A 7,088-nucleotide genomic window follows, 5' to 3' on the forward strand; every position below is an offset into this window, starting at 1 on the left:
TTATGATGATGTATTATCATGATGATGTATTATTAGTAAAATTTTAAATATATAACTGTATTTAACTTTCAGAAGTAATGGTTAAAAAATAGATTAAGGATATAAAACCGAAGGGGAAAAGGCAGGGGAAGTCAATGGTCAAGATTTGGAAATAGAAATTTTTTTTTTTAGGAAAGATGCAAATAAGAAAACTTGGCAATGTTTATATTTGTTTTATGAGTGTATTTGTTTTGTATTTGTCTAAATGTAGGTGTGGGTGTGGGTATATGTTGTTACAAGGAAAAAATCTCAATAAATTCTTATAAAAAAAAAAAGTTTTCTGATGATTGTCCCACCCGTGACAGCATTTTTTCCTTAATTTTGTATCGTTAAATTTCTTAAACTTAATTTCTGATTGCATAGTTGTAACCAATAAACATTGATTTAAACAGATATGCTGAGTTTATCATTGATTCACCTCCCAACTCACAGAGTTTTTCCATAAATCAAACTTATCTCAAGCTCCATGTCCTTTTTTGTCCCACCCGTGACAATACTTTAACATTTAATAAAATTGTCAAAAATATCCATAAAAATATAAAAAATAGTAAAATGTTCAGCATCTTATTAAGAACATAGTTTAAATTTTGGTTGTTAATTTTTATGTATATTTACATTGTTACACATGTGTGAATACCAAAAAACATGGTCCAAGTGTCCCACCCGTGACAATGGAATGGCCCAAATATGTGGTTTGATTTTTTCCATGCAATGTTTAAGATACCTTTTTAAGACCTGGGTGTCAGCCAGGATCAGGCCACCCTCCCTCCCCTGTCACAGCCCAGCACAGCCTTTGGTCTGGCTTCATGAACTTCCCATCTACCTTCCACCCAGGCTGAGGTCTGGGGTGTGTCACAGGGTTTCATAGTCTCCTGCTGCTGGTAATTACACAGCAGAGCAAGGCTTGTTTTCTTGATCAAGGCTTGTTTTCTTGATCACTGTCAGGTTAAAAGGTTGCCATTATTTCCCAATACTCAATATTCAGTACTTTATTATTATTTTAAAGAAAGCATAACCTTCTTTATCTCTCCTGCAGAACGAGTTACACCTAAACCAGGAAACAATTTTCTTTGTTGTTCACCTCTGAGTATTTTCCCACGCTGCCTGTCTGGTGTGGCAGGGACAGGAATTTTGCCTTTGAAAGCCCGGAAAAAAGTCACTTCCCTGCTAGGCACTTTACAATTCCAAGCAAGTATGGCCTTTCCAGCCTAATAGGACTTTTGTTGTTGTTGTTCAGTCGTTCAGTCGTGTCCGACTCTTCGTGACCCCATGGACCAGAGCACGCCAGGCATGCCTATCCTTCACTGCCTCTCGCAGTTTGGTCAGACTCATGTTGGTAGCTTCGAGAACACTGTCCAACCATCTCATCCTCTGTCGCCCCCTTCTCCTTGTGCCCTCCATCTTTCCCAACATCAGGGTCTTTTTCCAGGGAGTTTTCTCTTCTCATGAGGTGGCCAAAGTACTGGAGCCTCAACTTCAGGATCTGTCCTTCTAGTGAGCACTCAGGGCCGATTTCCTTGAGGATAGATAGGTTTGATCTTCTTGCAGTCCGTGGGACTCTCAAGAGTCTCCTCCAGCACCATAATTCAAAAGCATCAATTCTTCAGCGATCAGCCTTCTTGATGGTCCAGCTCTCACTTCCGTACATTACTACTGGGAAAACCATAGCTTTAACTATACGGACCTTTGTCGGCAAGGTGATGTCTTTGCTTTTTAAGATGCTGTCTAGGTTTGTCATTGCTTTTCTCCCAAGAAGCAGGCGTCTTCTAATTTCGTGACTGCTGTCACCATCTGCAGTGATCATGGAACCCATGGGACTTTACATCTCGGCAAATGTGTTTGCAGCAAAAGGCTAGTGGGTGATAAATATTCAGAGGCTCAAGTACAATGGGGGGTCCCCCCAGGCCTCTCTGCAAACGTCCATCAACTGAAGTCCTGTGTTCCATGTCCTTTCAACACACAATTTAAGGCTTGCATTCATTCCACAATTGTTGTCTTGGTCTTCCCTTTTGTTTTATGGAGGTGCCATATTTCTGAGCACACAAAGTGCATCATTTTGTAATTATTATTTTTTTTAATACAAAACCCCACGCCAAGGGTGGGTGATCAAGTGTGGGTGATGTTTAGCCCTGGGAGGAGCCTTCTAAAATCTAGATTTTATTGGCTGATTAGGACTACAAGACCAACAGAACATGGTTGAATACTGGTCAAATAAGAAGATATTGGCTGGTTAGCAACCCTAAAAATGCAGTACCCTCCCTGCATTTATCCATAACTCTTCCATCACTACAGGTAATTGATGCATTTTCCTTTTTTGTATTCATTTACCCGATTAAAACTTTTTTTTTTTTACAGTCCTACACTTATCAATGAAATGGTGTATTAAATTTCAATAAATCTTTGTGTTACCAAACTTTCGCAGTATAGATATCTTTTTGGAGATACCAGAGGACATGTGAGAATGTACAATTTGATTTATTTACCCAGTATTTTGATTTCAACAAAATTTACATACCACTTGATTGTAACAAGAAATATTTTAGCAGCTGCTGAAAAGAGTACATTTCATGACTGCTTGCGTGGAAAGTCCCAGCCCAGCCAAATATAGCTCCTTCTTCTTGGTTGTGGCTTCTTGGAGAACTGGTTTGTACATTCTCACCTAAACTGACTGCCTCTCATTCACTTCCTCCAACCTCTGTCTGAAGAGCTGGCTTTTGCACCCTTGACACAGGGAAGTGGATCAAAGTCCCTGTTGCAGTTCAGAATAAGGGCTATTGGGGGCTGGCCTTGGATCAGAAGAGGAAATCTCTCCCCGCCCCCATCCTGTCTTGTCCAAACTACTCCTGCTTGCAGTTTGTACAACTTGAGCTTTCTGATGGGTGAAGCATTTTCTAGAATGAATATGCACTTATGAGAAAAGCTTCGCCTATTGACATTCTGCCTGCCAATCTCCTTGGTACTTGTGTTGCGTGTGACCTCTTGTTTATTTTTATGTGGAATATCCCATTGGATTCTTCCGTTGGGTCAGATATATATCCAACTCTCACACTGCTGCCTGAGACAACCTGAAATCCACCTTAATTTCACTTTTCCTCATCGCAGAGTTGTCTCTGATCCAACGCAAAAGACTCCAGTTTCTCTGTAATGTGGGATCTCCTTCTAAACTGTTGACTCTCAATCCTGCATACTGAGATATTTAGGATATATCCCTCTACATCAGGGACGGGAAACTGTCTTGAACAGAACCAGGCTCTTGGTTCATTGAGGCCAGTGTTGCCTGTTCTGGCTGGCAGCAATTCTCCAAGGTAAGATCCTTTTGACTGAAGTCACCCGCAACAGGATGAGCTCCCATTGCTCGGTCCCTGCTCCTGCCAACCTAGCAGTTCGAAAGCATGTCAAAGTGCAAGTAGATAAATAGGTACCGCTCCGGTGGGAAGGTAAACGGCGTTTCCGTGTGCTGCTCTGGTTTGCCAGAAGCGGCTTAGTCATGCTGGCCACATGACCCGGAAGCTGTCTGCGGACAAACGCCGGCTCCCTCAGCCTATAGAGCGAGATGAGTGCCGCAACCCCAGAGTCGTCCGCAACTGGACTTAACTTTCAGGGGTCCCTTTACCTTTATTACCAGGACCTAATCCCAGGATCACCTGCATGGCAAGTGGATTACCCCTCTCCACCAAGGCCCCATCTGCCCTATACATTTAAAGCAGTCATGGTAGTTTGTTAAGGGTGTTGACAATTGTTAAGAGACCTATTCCACTCACAGAGCCCACTGGGACATGAAGCTCACTGGGTCACCTTGAGGCCAGTCACTGCCTCTCAGCCCAAACTACTGTGCAGTGTTGTTGTGAGGATTACAGTAAATGAGGAGGGGGAGAAACATGTATGCCCCCTTGAGCTACTAGGAGAAAAAAGGGGGGGATATAACTGCAGTAAATAAATTAAAAATTAAGTGTACACTTAAAACAAACAAACACATATTCAAAATATGAATATGACTGCTTGCAAACATGGGCATTAGCTTATATGTCTACTCGTTGGAGAGCTGATAACAGGCTGCCCACTTGGCCACACACAATTTCCACATTGAATGTGACATGAATGTGACACAGGGCACAGCCTCATGCTTTCATAAGCAAAGGTCAGCATCAGGTGCCTTGAAAGTGGAGGAAAAGCCCACATATTTTCAAAACCTCCCTGGTAGACAGGAGGACCCACACACAGCGTGCATAGCCTTCCTGTTTCCATCACCTCATGGCTTATTGAACTGTGTACAGTAATGTTGCTTGCTTCCTTTTCTAAGTGCAAGACAATCCTGCCACTCTTGGTCTCACCCCCTCCAAATCATCCAAGTCTTTTGCAACCCCCTCAAATGTCAGTCAACCCCCCCCCCACCTACCTAAATTCAAAGGGGAAAGTGAGATGAGCACCCACCCTTTGCTAGAGAACAGGTGAGCAACAGTTCACCACTACTGGACGCCAGGAGAGAACCATACACAAAGGCTTCCTGAGAACCCACAATAGAGGAAGTGGCCTGCCGGGTCTCTTTACAAATGGCTGCTTGGGCTTTGCTTCCTTGCAGTCAGCTGGGTTGGGTGGAAGGCAACTCTGTTGCTTGCAGTTGACCATTTGATCATTCCCACTGAAGCAAAAAGATAGCATTTTTGTGCCTCTGTAGGAGTCCCTGGCAATGCTCAGCAGCCAGCCATTTATCAGGAAATGCAACCTTTACTGTAAATGGAGTCTTACACAGCAAGCCTTTATATGTTGAAGTCCCACAGTATTCAATGGAGATTACTCCCAGGTAACTGAGTCAAGATTGTACAACCTTGCACTGCAATCCAAAGCATTTTGACTCAGAAGTAAGTCCCACTGAGTTCAATAGGATTTACTCTCTGGTATGTTCCTGATCATTCTCATCGACTGATTGATTTTCCACCTTTTTCCCTAACAGGGACTCAAGGCAGATTACCACTAAAATTTTATTTTATTCCATTTATCTGTGTGGTCTTGTACAGAAGCTCTTGCACATTTTTTTATTACAACCCTGTGAGGTAAGTGAGGCAGAGAGCTTGCCATTGCTTCAAGGTGAGCGATGTATCTGTGTATATAATGTCTATGTGTGTGGTGAGATTAAATGCGGGAGAAGCCTCCTGATGCAGAAGAGGACGCACCTATTTTCATCGGAGAAATGTTGAAGGGTATGCTCTAAGAGAGCCTAGGCCAGCCAGGTGCCCTCAACTGTATTGGACTAATTATGTTCTTATTGCTACCTTAATTGACTGAGTAGATGAAGTAGGGTGAAAGAGGAGAGTGCAAAATATGGTCTGAAGCTCAACATCAAAAAAACCAAGATCATGGCCACTGGTCCCATCACCTCCTGGCAAATAGAAGGGGAAGAAATGGAGGCAGTGAGAGATTTCACTTTCTTGGGTTCCATGATCACTGCAGATGGTGACAGCAGTCACGAAATTAGAAGACGCCTGCTTCTTGGGAGAAAAGCAATGAAAAACCTAGACAGCATCTTAAAAAGCAAAGACATCACCTTGCCGACAAAGGTCCGTATAGTTAAAGCTATGGTCTTCCCAGTAGTAATGTACGGAAGTGAGAGCTGGACCATCAAGAAGGCTGATCGCCGAATAATTGATGCTTTTGAATTATGGTGCTGGAGGAGACTCCTGAGAGTCCCATGGACTGCAAGAAGATCAAACCTATCCATTCTTAAATAAATCAGCCCTGAGTGCTCACTAGAAGGACAGATCCTGAAGTTGAGGCTCCAGTACTTTGGCCACCTCATGAGAAGAGAAGACTCCCTAGAAAAGACCCTGATGTTGGGAAATATGGAGGGCACAAGGAGAAGGGGATAACGGAGGATGAGATGGTTGGACAGTGTTCTCGAAGCTACTAACATGAGTTTGGCCAAACTGCGAGAGGCAGTGAAGGATAGGTGTGCCTGGCGTGCTCTGGTCCATGGGGTCACGAAGAGTTGGACACGACTGAATGACTGAACAACAACAAAGATGAAGTAGGCCTTAGGTTCTAGGAAGTACAGTGGAACCTCAGGTTGTGGACGTAATCCGTGACGGAGGCAACCCGCAGCGTTCACATCCTGAAGCGCTGCGTCTGTGCAGGCACGATTTGGCGCTTCTGCACATGCGCGAGCGGCAAAACCCAGAAGTATCCCATTCCAGTACTTCTGGGTTTCCCGCGGTCCGCAACCCGAAAACATGTAACCTGAAGTGTCCATAACATGAGGTATGACTGCAGGCTCATTGAGCATATGAGGTAGGAGGTTGAAAACCTCCTTTACCGAGGAGCATTTTGTTTCCATCTTGAAACAAGATTTTGTTACTTATGACTAAGTCTAGCAACAGTCATACAAATGAACTTCCTCACACAGGTGTAGAGAAATGTATTTAAACCACTTTGAGTGCCCTTGTTAGGGCCAAAAAGAGTTCTAAACACCCTCTCCTTGACGCTACGACTACAGGATTCTCAAGAGATGTGAACGCGCTATATAGCCCTGTTTAACCTGTCTTGGTTTCAAGGTGAACTCTTTTATGCTCCACAAACTCTTCACACACCAAGTGGTGCTGGCACAAGTTTACATACTAGAGACAGAATCTGAAGGATTTAGGTTTCCTTTACAGGTTTACAGACAAGACCATTCTTCGATGTTATGTGGTAGCATGCTGCAATCTAGTGGTACATAGATGAAACAGCAACAGTGAAAGGATCACACAGAACAGGATGAAGTCAGAAAGCATCTAAATCAACACAAACACAGAGTGAACTGCCAATAAGTTAACTAGCAACTTTCACATGGTGTTTTATCAGCTGCAAAACTATACAGTTGTATGAGAAAGGTTTTCATGTTTTGCCTGGGATGCTCATACACTAAGAACTACTATGCTAGGTTAGAAAAAAACCCAACTTGTTCAAGCCATTTCCTGGATGTCACCAAATTGCCAGAGCCAATATTTCATGCACAGCCAAGGATTTCAGTGCAAGAGTTCCCTGTCCTGTCCTACGTACAGGATGCAAAGAGAGAG

Source organism: Lacerta agilis, chromosome 8, assembly GCF_009819535.1.
Source record: "Lacerta agilis isolate rLacAgi1 chromosome 8, rLacAgi1.pri, whole genome shotgun sequence".
Lineage (NCBI taxonomy): Eukaryota > Metazoa > Chordata > Lepidosauria > Squamata > Lacertidae > Lacerta > Lacerta agilis.